The sequence below is a fragment of the Sus scrofa genome, chromosome 8 (assembly GCF_054392235.1).
Source record: "Sus scrofa isolate SSC_HxYL_T2T_F1_AM1 chromosome 8, Sscrofa_HxYL_maternal_Yorkshire_Landrace_v2.0, whole genome shotgun sequence".
Lineage (NCBI taxonomy): Eukaryota > Metazoa > Chordata > Mammalia > Artiodactyla > Suidae > Sus > Sus scrofa.
The window spans coordinates 71,358,526-71,371,303 of record NC_139390.1 but is presented as its reverse complement, the minus strand read 5'-3'; the positions used below and the strand labels follow the sequence as shown (position 1 = coordinate 71,371,303).

The window sequence follows — 12,778 nt, the reverse complement described above, 5'->3', positions numbered from 1 at the left end:
ACTATTGCCTCTGAAATGGATAGGCAATGAGATCCTGCTGTGTAGCACTGGGAACTATGTCTAGTCACTTATGATGGATCATGATAATGTGAGAAACAAGAATGTATACCTGTATGTGTAACATGGTCACAATGCTGTACAGTAGAAAAATAAATAAATAAAAGGTAAAAGGTAAAACGAACAAACAAAACAAAACAAACCAGATTTGGTTTGATAGACCTGGATCAGTTATTGTCTTCTGTTAAGGCTTCTACTATAGATTCAAGGAAAAGGCTTCCTCATGCTTTCTGTCTGTCTGATTGTGGCAGCCAAGATTGAATGGGGGAATACAGGAGAAAAACATGGTAAAACAGAAAAACATGGAGAAGGAATTTTTGCAACTCAAAAATAACCTCATAAACAGAGAAGAGTCTGTTTTATTTCAAAAAGAATCTAAAATTTGAGTTAAAAAAAAAAACAACAGATTTGAGTACTGGCAAGTACTGCAATTAGTACTGTGTTTTTCTCAACTCCCACCAAGTGGCTTTACTTTTGGAGATTATTCTTTCTAAGCTCACTGGCAGGCGAGCAACCTGTGCATTTGCACAGGGCTCTGTGCTCAAAGGGCCCCATGCTTGGTTTAATTCTCTCTTGCTGCTGTCTTGAAATTCTTAATTGTATATTTGAACTCATGTTCTGTAGGTGAAGTCTAATGCGACTTTGGGGTATGTGCTTGAGCAGAAGAGATAAACTCAATAGTGTGTCTGCCATTCCCAATAGCTCTGTTTGTGTATTGCCTCTGTGATTAGCATAGAATTCTGGTTGACCTACCCTGTGGAATTTTGAAAGACTCAGAGTGAGAACTTCTGCAACGTAATGTGCTAATTTTCTATCATCGCTATAACCATATTTAGTGGCTTGAACAACATAAATTTCCTTACAGATCTGGAAGTCAAGTTTGAAATTGTCTTAAGAGGCTAAAATCAAAGGCTGCCTTCTTTCTAGAAGATGTAGGAGAGAATCTTAGTTCTTTGCCTTTTCTAGCTTCTAGAGGATGCCTGCATTCTTTGCCCCATGGCTGTATCCTATGCTGTTTTTAAAGCCAGCAGTATAGCACCTTCCAGTTTCTTTCTCTGCTGGCATTGTCATATAGCTTTCACTGACTCTTTATCCTTCTGTCTTCCTCCTGTAAGGGTTACTTTGGGTTTACCTGGATAGCCCATGATCATCTCTCCTTAGCTAAATCACATCTACAAAGTCTCTTTTGCCATCTAAGGTAACATAGTTACAGGTTTTGTGATTAAGAAGTGGACATCTTTGGGGATGTGAGTCAGTATATAACCTACCACACTAAGTGAGGACTCTACACTTTCCATTTAAACCAGAAATTTCTTCGAACACAGAAAAAAGTCCATGGAGTTTCTAAGAAACACGGATGACAAAATAGCTGTATCATTTCTTACTCATGGTACTTTCCTGTATAGCCAACTACTTGTGCTCAAATTATGTCACAGAAATAAAGGGAAAGAGTGACCTCTACCATTTCTTTCACTTTTAGTCCTTCCTTACTCGTCAGTAAAGTAAGAGTATTGGTAGAATATGTGTGTATCAAGAGTTGAAGTAAAAATGGTGGTGGCATTTCCAATATTCTGATGGAAAGGGATACTCGGGCATGTATGAGCTGTGAAATACATTGTGTCATTTTGGTGATTCTGGTACTATGTTTGCATTTAAAACTGGTGCTGCACAATCTAAAAATGCACGGTGAAATTCAGTGTAGTAATTTAAAATTTTAATTTTCTATTCTTAGGATGACATTATATAGCAAATAACAAACACCAGATGTGTGTGTGTGAGAGAGAGATCAGTGAAGAAAGGAAAAAAATACATTTTAGTACTTTGACAGCTCTTCTTTCCTGCTTTCTGAATAAGGGACTCCACATTTTCAGTTTGCACTGAGGTCTACAGTGTACACAGCTCCCCTGATTCCAGGAACCAGAGAAATACTATTAGTCTTCTTTATTTCATGCACACATGCGCTCACACACACACACATGCACACACATGTATATGCAGAGATATGTATTTGTGACAGACAAGGTAAGCTGTTTACCCTAATTTGGAAGGAAATAAGCAGGATTTTTAAGGAAGGGGTTCAGAAGAAAAGGAAGCGGTACTCTGATGAGGATCTTCTTTCTCACTCTCTGCTTCAGCCACACAAGCCCTTTTTGATTTCTTCATATCAGCAGATTTCAAACTTTTTTGGTCTCTAGACTCCTTCCCTTTATTATCTTAAGCTTTATTGAGGATGACACTGAGCTTTTTTGTGTATGTTTATCAATGTTTACCATAATTAGAAATGAAAACTAAAATATTTTAAAAGCAATCATTTATTAATATTTAAAATTAACATAAATGGTCTATTTCATGTTAATTGCTTTTTAAAATAAAAAATTATATTTTTTCCAAATAAAAAAAAGAATTAGTAAGAAGAATGGCTTTGCTTTACATTTCTGCAGATTTCTTTTAACCTCTGACTTCATAAAAGACTGCTGGATTCTCATCTGTTTGAGCATTTAATCTGTTGCAGTATTACACATCATGTTGCCACTGGAAAATTTCATAGCCCATCCATGAGAGAATTGTAGGGAAAATGCCAGTAACATATTATTATTATTATTGTTATTTTCTTTTTTGGCTGCCCTGTGGCATATGGAGTTCCCTGGCCAGGGATCAGATCCAAGCTGCAGTTGTGACCTTTGTTGCAGCTGAGGCAATGCCAGATCCCTAACCCACTGTGCCTGACTGGGGATGGAACCTGTGTCCTGGTGCTGCAGAGATGCCACTGATCCCCTTGTACCCCAGCAGAAACTCCAAGATCTTATATTATTATGAAAGTACTTTTGACTATTTTCACAGAGGTTTCTGGCCACACTGTGAGAACTGCTGCCTTATATCCATGCTTTCTCTCGCCACAGGGCCTTTACGCATACTCTTATCGCTGATTAGGGTATTGTTTTTCTCTCCTATCTGCTCTTCCCTCTTTCTCGGTTTGAAGATCATTTCTCCAAGGAAGCTTTCTCTCATTTCCTTCAAAAGTTATGTTCTGTTACTTTAGGTTTTTATAATGTTGAGTGCTTCCTGTGTAAAATCATTTGTCACAGTTCTATGAATGTCTGTAGGATTATGTTTCTGTCTCTCCCAGAAGACTAGAAATTTCAAGATGATAGGACTGTGTCTCACCATTGCATCCCATGTGCGTAATATAGTATCTGGTCCATATAGCTACTGAATAGTTGTTGAATAAATAGATATATGAAATATATCAATTGGTCTCAAGAGTTGTAGAATTATCACTGAGCATAAATTTCAAAACATTATCAATGTTAATCAGTAGAACCGCTGCTTTTTTCATCAAGACCCAGGACATATTGCAACAAAATAAGAAGAGGTGATCAAGTTAAAGCATGAGGGACTTGAGTTAAAAGAATTTGTTTTTCTTTTGCTTTTTTTTAGGGTTGCACCCACAGCATATGGAAGGTCCCAGGCTAGGTGTTGAATCAGAGCTACAGCTTCAAGCCTACACTACAGCTCATGGCAACGCCAGATCCGCAACCCACTGAGCAAGGCCAGGGATTGAACCCACATCCTCATGGATCCTAGTCGGGTTTGTTAACCACTGAGTCATAAAGGGAACTCCATATTTCATTTCTACATTAATAATTGGGGATGGCAATTAAAAGTAGATCAGTCATTCAACTACTTTGGTGATTGGATATCAAGCATTTGGCTACTTGTGAATATGTAGAAACTTCCAGGCAATAGGTAGATTGTCACATTGACATCCAGGCGATTGCTTGATGGACAAATTAAACACCTGTATCTTTTTTAGTTTTGAGTAGAGACAGGTATCAGATGGAAGAATCACTAGGATTTGTTGTTTAAAAAATTTTTTTTTTATTAGAGCATCTAGTTAATTTACAATGTTGTGCCAATTTCTGCTGTACACCAAAGTGACCCGGGCAAATATACATGCACATTCCCTTTTTTATATTAACTGCCATCATGGTCTATCTGGATATAGCTCCCTATACAGTAGGACCTCATTACTTATCCATTCTAAAGGTGGATACTTTGCATCTACCACCCCCCAAACTCCCAGTCCATCCCACTCTCTCCCCCTTGGCAACCAACAAGTCTGTTCTCCATGTCTGTGAGTCTGTTTCTCTTTTGTAGATAGGTTCATTTGTGCTACATTTTAGATTCCACATATAATGATATCATGTGATATTTGTCTTTTTCTTTCTGACTGACTTCACTTAGTATGATAATCTCTAGTTGCATCAAGATACCTTGTTTGGTGTTTTCTGCTGACAATGTTAGATGATTTCAATGTCAGAAAGATGATTTCAGTTATTTAAAGAATTAAAACAATTTTTTGAAAGTCTTCTGGGTATATGAAAATGTCTTTTTTTTATACCTAAGAAAAACTCAGAAAAGATGCATATGTATGGCACAAATTCTTGAATTCAGGAAAAAATTTTTGCATTATTTTTAGGGGATAGGTGAATTTCTGGTTTCTTGAGCGGTGGTAGATTCTATGGCTAATTTGATGTCAAGGTCTAAGACTAACTCATTTCTGTTCCTGGTCCTAGTTCAGAGCTTGGATGAATGAAGGTATTTCATATGAATGAATAAACTGATACTTCAAGCAAACTTCTTTTTTCCACCGAATTCTCTAATAACTGAACTGAGCCAAACTATTTGTTGTGTAAAGTATGAGCAGCTTGAATAATCTTGGTTATTTAATATTAGGTTTCCAATTAACTTATGTGATTTATAGGGTTATATTGACAACTTGTTCTCTTATATTTCCTTTCTCTTTTTTTTTTGATTTTCGATTTCTTATATTTTCTACTAGAGAGAGAGGGAGACAAGTCATCTGTTAACATTGTCTGTGGAAAATTTCAAGGACATTTTCATTTTTATGTTCCCCAGTTATGATACCAATTCGGCAGGCAGTCATCTCCTTTGCCTCTTCAGGTATGAAATGGCAGCTGCTACAGAGACACAGCTTGGTCACTGTTCACACAGTGGAGCACAAGTTAATCACCGTTTGAAAACAATTGGTGGACATTAGCCCAGAGAGTTAATTAAAAGAAAACTGTTGAGACAAGAATTATACTCATTTTTTAAAAAATTTGCCTGTATGACTAATAGTTGAAATCATTAACAGAAAGTTAGGTTGCTAAATTCTAATAAATTTGGTTTACTTAACTTTTAGATTGGCTTAATCTAAATTTACTTTGTTCTGCTCTGTTGTTAACACACTCTGCTTGGAAAATGATATATACCGTTCAATGTCATCTGTCTTTTTACAATCTTAAGATTTTTTTTTTTAAGTTTTAGCTTCTCACATTTTCTTGGAATGAATTTTGTCTTTCTCCCAAGGCTTACTATCCAAAGTCACTGGATAAAAGACCCTATAAAATCTTCCCTGGGCTTTAAGTCCTTGTAATTTTAAATCCATTGACTAATTTAGTGCCATTGAGTTCTCAATTTTCAGAGGGGCTTCTTTTCATTTAATGATCTTGCTTTCATTGAGACAAAGATATCTATTTTTAAAATACCTTTAATGCCAAATGAAATTGAAATTATTAATTGAATTGTTCAGTATTTCCCTGTACAAAGGCGCTTCTAATTCTATACCCTGTCATTTGCGTGTGTAGAAAGGACCAGAAAGGAAGTTAGTGGGAATGAGCCACACTTTGGAATGAATGTAATCTTTTTGGAAATATAGCATCTATAATTTCAAGGTCAGCCTAGCAAGGAATAATACTTTAACAACAATATTTTTTATATACCAAAACTGCTCATTTCCTCACTACTGTTATCTCATTTGATTTTGAAGAGAGACAGAGTGGTCCAAGGTAGTGTAACATGTCTTCATCTCCCGGGTTCAACTTCTTCTTCTTTTTTTTTTTTCTTTTCTAGGGCTGCACCTGTGGCATATGGAGGTCACCAGGCTGGGGGGTCTGTCTAATTGGAGCTGTAGCTGCTGATCTACGCCAGAGCCACAGCAACGAGGGATCCAAGCCGCATCTGCAACCTACACCACATCTCACAGCAACAGTGGATCTTTAATCCACTGAGCGAAGCCAGGGATCGAACCTCAACCTCATGGTTCCTAGTCAGATTCGTTAACTACTGAGCCACGATGGGAACTCCTCAGGTTCGATTTCTTGAGTTCAGATCTTTCTTTTTTCTTTTTTTTTTTTTTTTTTTTGTCTTTTTGCCTTTTCTAGGGCTGCTCCCGAGGCATATGGAGGTTCCCAGGCTAGGGGTCTAATCAGAGCTGTAGCTGCCGACCTACGCCACAGCCACAGCAACGCAGGATCTGAGCTGTGTCTGCAACCCACACCACAGGTCACAGCAATGCCGGGTCCTTAACCCATTGAGCAAGGCCAGGGATCAAACCTGCAACTTCATGGTTCCTAGTCGGATTCGTTAACCACTATGCCACGAGGGGAACTCCTTGAGTTCAAATCTTGATACCATACTTTCTGGCCATGCAACTGTGCATGAGTTACTTGTAAGTTACTTATACATGTGTTACTTATGCTTATGAGATACCTCTTTCCTTATGTCTAATATGCTGGTGGTAATAATAACATCTACCTCATTGGATATTATGAGGTTAAGTAAATTTGTTAGAATAGTGTCTGGTCCAGCGTTAGAAATATTAATTAACATCATTATCATCCACATCACTATCATCATGTAAGAATCCAGGTTGAAATATGACCACGGTTACTCCTTCAACCTCGAATTCCTGTAGATCCGAGATAGACAACATAAGTTGCTCACTCCAATGTTAATTTCCATTTTTTTCTTTGCTAACAAAATGTTGTTAGCCAAGTACCCAGTCATGGGTATAAATTGTGAGGTGTAAGCCTATCATGCTCCCACATTTCTAGCTGATAAGTTAGTAAGAGGGAATTTATTTAGGTACATCCTTTTCTCCTTAAATAACAGAGTTCATTTGTACCCTTCTCTCCTTTCCTGCTTTGGATGCTGTGGTATGAGCATGTGATGCCTCATGGTGTGGCAGCCATCTTGTGACCATGAGGCTACAAGGCCTGAGGCAACTTTTATACTCTTGGGGGGACAGAGTACGAGGAGAAAAAGAAACTTGGGCTTTCTTGATGGCATTTTTGAAAATGAGACCACTTTTAGATATGTTAACAATCAATATTCTTAAAGTTTAGGATATTATTAGTAAACTTTTCATATTTGCCCTGGCAAACATCTTAACTGATACTGGAAACTTTTGGTTGCAACTGACAGAAAGCCAGCTCCATCTAGGGAATTTATCCAGGTGCTGAGACTAGTTCACACAGTCAAATGAATTGCTACAAGAGCCACAGTAGTTCTAAGGACCTCAGAGATGGAAACTAGTGCCTGGAACATTGTCGTACACTTGTCTCTCCATCTGTCCTCTGCTTCTTTCTCTGTCAACCTTATTTGTTCCTGCTACAGATAAACTTTTTTTTTTCCGGTGGCATGGATACTTAATCAGAAAAAAACAGCAACAGAGGAACCTCGTTTAGCTTCTGTTTGAAAAATAACTAGGAAAGGATACTAATTTGATTCTTGCATTACTTGCTGTAGCTAGGGGAGGAACTTAGATCAGCCTCTTGCTTTGACCAGGGGAGTGAGGTCTCTTTCTGGTAAACTAATTGATACACATAGGCTGGATGGAGGATTACTGTTGGGGGTGGGGGTGACGACCCCTGTTTATCTCTAGTCTAAAAATTTAGTAGTTGTGAAAAAGATTTTCCCTGTGGCGGCCATTTGGCTTGAAATAATTTTATTAATTTTGGTGGTTTCTATGCTAGATTCATTTCTCATTTACTCGAATGAGTTTGACCAACTCATTTATGTGACCAAAAGAAAAATTCAGAACTTAGAGGATTGTGAGGGACTTGCTAATGTGTTTTGCACTCTCATGTTTTTTTTTTTTTTTTTTGGTCTTTTTAGGGCCGTACCCACTGCATATGGAAATTCCCAGGCTAGGGGTCGAATCAGAGCTGTAGTTCCCAACCTAAACCATAGCCACAGCAGCACAGGATCCAAACTGTGTCTAAGACCTACACAACAGCTCATGGCAATGCTGGATCCTCAACCTACTGAGTGAGGCCAGGGATCAAACCCATATCCTCATGGCTACTAGTCAGGTTCTTAACCTGCTGAGCCATGATGGGAACTTCTGCACTCTTATTTCATAGAGGCTGTTTGTTCTGTGGACCGGACTACACTAGAACTTGACATGGGGTCATCCAGGCTACAACTGGACTTGTAATAGGGTAACAGTCAGATTATGTGTTAAAACTTGGATTCTTATCAGAGCCTACTAATGCTGGTCCTGAGTACTCCCTACAAAAATTCTCCTTCTTTACCTCAAGTGTTTCTAGGAGGTCTCTGATAAATGTTCCCAGAGAGCCATATGGCATGGCCGGCACATAACTCCACAGGTCACATGGCTGCTGGGCACTGCAGAGCCTGCCAGGGTAATTGCTGTTGCTCGACACTGTTGCCACCCCTCAGACTGCTGCCTTCAAACACTGCTAACCTCCTCTCGGGGCTCTGCTGCCCTATGTGGCCAAGCTCTCTGCCTGCTTGTTCTCTGCAGCTCCTGTTCTGTCCCCATCAGGCTGCCACTGCCATAGGCCTATGTAAGGCCCTGAGGTGCCCAAGCTACCCAGGGGCACATGGAACAGTGCAGGATATACCTCTGCCTCCTTCATGTGCCACACTCGTAAGAGTGTTTTCAAACCTAAATATTGCACAGAGGATTTAATGAAGAGCTTAGCTTTTTTTTTTTTTTTAATTTTTTAATGATTTTTATTTTTGCCATTATAGTTGGTTTACAGTGTTCTGTCAATTTTCTACTGTACAGCAAAGTGACCCAGTCACAGGTATATATATATATATATATATATATATATACTTTTTCTCACATTATCATGCTCCATCATAAGTGACTAGATACAGTTCCCAGTGCTACACAGCAGGATCTCATTGATTATCCACTCTAAACGCAATGGTTTGCATCTATTAAACCCCAGATTCCCAGTTCATCCCACTCTCTCCCCCTCCCCTTTGGCAACCACAAGTCTGTTCTCCAAGTCCATGAGTATCTTTTCTGTGGAAAGGTTCATTTGTGCCATATATTAGATTCCAGATATAAGTGATATTACATGGTATTTGTCTTTCTCTTTCTGACTTGCTTCACTGAATATGTGGGTCTCCAGTTCCATCCATATTGCTGAGAATGGCCTTAGAGTTTGCCTTCAGCTCAGCAGGATGGGGCTGAAGAATGGGTGCTGTGAAACTTAAGGGAAAAAGTCAACATAAAACAAGACACAGACATTTATTTTAAGTAAAGGTGAGAACCAGGGGACTCAAGGTCTCAGGGACCAAGAGCACCACCTGAAGAAACCACACTGCTTTTATTGTGTTTTTTAGGATTATGTCAAGTGAGGAGGGGGGTTGTAGGTGCAGGATATAGGTTTTTTTTTGTTATTTTAAAAGTCACATAGCCGGTTGCTGATTAAGCTTTTATTTTGACCTTTAGGCATTCAACAATCATTAGCATTTGAGGAAGTTGGCATCAGCTATCTATGCAGAGCATCTAGAAAAATCACCATTGTGCTTCTGCAGACTGCATGCCTGTCTGCAGCAACCCTGCATGCCTAGGTTAGCACCTCGGTTCTCCTTGCTAATGTATATCCTGCTAACGACCCCTCATAAACCCCGTGGGGCCATGAGACTCCTCTTTCTTTTATTCTTAAGAGGACATATCATGCTGTGCAAATGGCGTGCCTATCTGCTCAGGTCCAGGTGTCTAGACCAACATATTATGTCCTCATTCAGCTGACCCTATGAATAACTTATGCCTTTAGGTCTTTGTGCTTAAGCTTAAGTCATTCACTAGCACCGCAACTGTTTTTCAAGCAGGGAAATGGGGTAAAGTAAAGCAGGACAAGATGGAGTTTTCAGCAAAGAGTCTAAGAAAATATTGTAGAAACATGTCTCATGACAATAAGTGATATTACATGGTATTTGTCTTTCTCTTTCTGACTTACTTCACTTAATATGAGGGTCTCCAGTTCCATCCATATTGCTGAGAATGGCCTTAGAGTTTGCCTTTTATTTCTTATGCTATAACCTGTCCCCATCTCTTTTCCTTTCCTCTTATAACCCCATTGCACGGCACCTAGACTTAAAGACCATGCCTGGGGCTGTGCCAGGGCCAGGCATATATAACAAACATCCGAAGTACATCCCCAATGCCCCATTTCCTGGAAGGATTTGCTGCTTAGCCTAGCTTGTCCTCTTGACATTTTTTTTTTTTTTTTTTTTTTGGCTTTGTAGGGCCACACCAGTGGTATATGGAAGTTCCCAGGCTATGGATCTAATCAGAGCGCAGCTACCAGCCTGCACCACAGCCACAGCAACTTGGGATCTGAGCCACATCTGCAACCTACACCACAGCTCATGGCAATGCTGGATCCAGATCCTTAACCCATTGAGTGAGGCCAGGGATCGAACCCACATCCTCATGGGTACTAGTTGGGTTCGTTTCTGCTGAGCCACAATGGGAACTCCTTGACATTTTTCCTTTGGGCTGAGTTATCTCTCAGATGTTCTTCAGTTTTGAATAAAAATAGATTTCTGGCAGGCTTATTCCACCCTCATTTTACCTTGAATGTACAGACTTGTCTAATCTGAGAGGAAGGTACCAATAGGCCTGTGGTTTTCAGAGTCTTAGGTTTAAAAGATCAGCAAAACTTTATCAAAGCAAGTCTTATATAGCAATTCTAACTCTAGTTTGCCTATTATGGAATTAAAAAAAGTAATGCAAAATACCCTCACTATTACTCTTTGTTATTTCCATTATTTCATAAATGAAAGATATAAAACTTAAAAATGATGAACATGACATAATTTTAGAAAAAGTATTGTTTCAAAAATATGCAGCTGAAAATATACCTACAGTGACAAACATTCAGCAGTATGTAAACCTGACTGCACCTTACAATATATGTGTGTTCACATGGTTTCTAGACTTAATCCCTAGAGATGTTGATTCAAGACTTGTGATTTTATATATATATTAAAAGCTCACTAGGTGATTATAATGCAACCAATAAGATTAGTGTGTAGACTATTTTGCTTTTCTTAACTTTTCTTTTCCCCCATGAAGTGGTGAGAGATCAATTGCAGATTGACACTCGTCTGTAGACTGGCCCTTGGGTCCCAGCTGGCGCAAATAAAATCTGGAACCCCGATTACGTAATATTTCCCTGAGATGGCCATATGCTTTCTTTCCTCACTGAAAGCAGAAAGGCCTAAGTGATAGAATGTTAGATGGGAAAATGATGCGACTTGATCCAGGTCAAGCATGACAAGCGAGTTAAGTGATAACGAAGCCCTGTCAGTTGGCAGTGACTGCCAGAATGTCATGCTGACAAGAAGGCTAAAGCTCAGCCTAAGCCTAGAAGAAATGAATGTCATGATTGATTAGCAGTGTCTCCTGCAGGGTAAAAGAGGCGAGTGTGGTACATGGGGCATGCATTTGCTGTTTTTAGTCTGGCTCCTTGTAGATAGATGCATAATGTGTGAGCAACCATTGATGGTTATAACTGCTCTTGCATTCTCTTCACTTATTATGGTACAGAAGGTGTCCATTTGAAACTGTAGTAAAATAATGCCTGAATGCCTGTCATCTCAAAAGTCTTTGTGTGTTGTCATTTAATCTAGAGCCAAGTTACAATTATTGCATTTCAGTTGAGGCCATACTATTGTGTTACATCTCTGTGGCCACGAAGGTACCTTAGAGTTTATTGAATGAACGTCTATTGGCTGTTAGCTACACAGCAGTTCTAGGCAGTGAGGTTAGGGACCAAGTATGGAGAGTCCTTACCTGCAGGGAGTTTTTTCCATTGGGGGAAGTAGATCTCTGAATTAATGGTAACCATTAAAAATATGTATAAAGTACTCCAAATGCAGAGAAAGGAAGGATTAATCATGACTTTTAAATGAAGGAGAAAGAGACAAAGTGTTTCAGTTGCAATAGTAATAGAAATCAACAGAGTAAGTTGTTTCAAAGAAACTACTTTGCAGGCCCTGGAATGCCATTGCTGCATGTGATCATTGGGCCACTGGGTTACAGATTTTTACTGGATGATGTATACTTCATTGAAACAGTGTATACTTATTTGAGAAAACATATACTTCATTTATAATGTCTCATGGTGTTTATGTAATATTTTACCGACATGTTTATCTAGACCCCTCTCCCTCAATAGATTGTAAGCTGATCAATCTATATAGGACAATTTTTCAAAATAGAATATAGGAGAATGGAGTGAGAATGCTGAGACATTCATCCTAGAACAAATAAGTTAACTGCGTGACCTTGGGCAAGGAAATTAAAAAATTCTTTATAATTGCTCATCTGCAAAAGGAAAATAATAATTACCACATTAATTTGCAGTGAACATTAAGCAAGGAAATGCATATAAAAGTTCTTATCATAGTGCTTGACACTTAATAAGTGCTCAATAAATGTTAACCATTACCAATATTATTATATATCTTTGAGTTCTAAATCTGTACCTGTATCTCTGTGGACACTCCTTAAATATGTTGTTTGTGCTGAAATTAAGGAAACTTCCTTCACTTGTCTGAGTTTCTTCTCCCTCTTTGTATTTCTCTGTCCAGCAAGCCAGCC

The 12,778-nt window shown here is 38.8% G+C and overlaps 1 non-coding gene across 1 annotated transcript; it reads left to right on the top strand.

Moving 5' to 3' along the window:
* Positions 1–201: 201 nt before the first annotated feature.
* LOC146400831 (small nucleolar RNA SNORA31) lies at positions 202–334 on the top strand. Its single transcript, XR_014814185.1, has one exon. It is a non-coding gene; the product is annotated as a small nucleolar RNA SNORA31 (small nucleolar RNA).
* Positions 335–12,778: the final 12,444 nt, after the last annotated feature.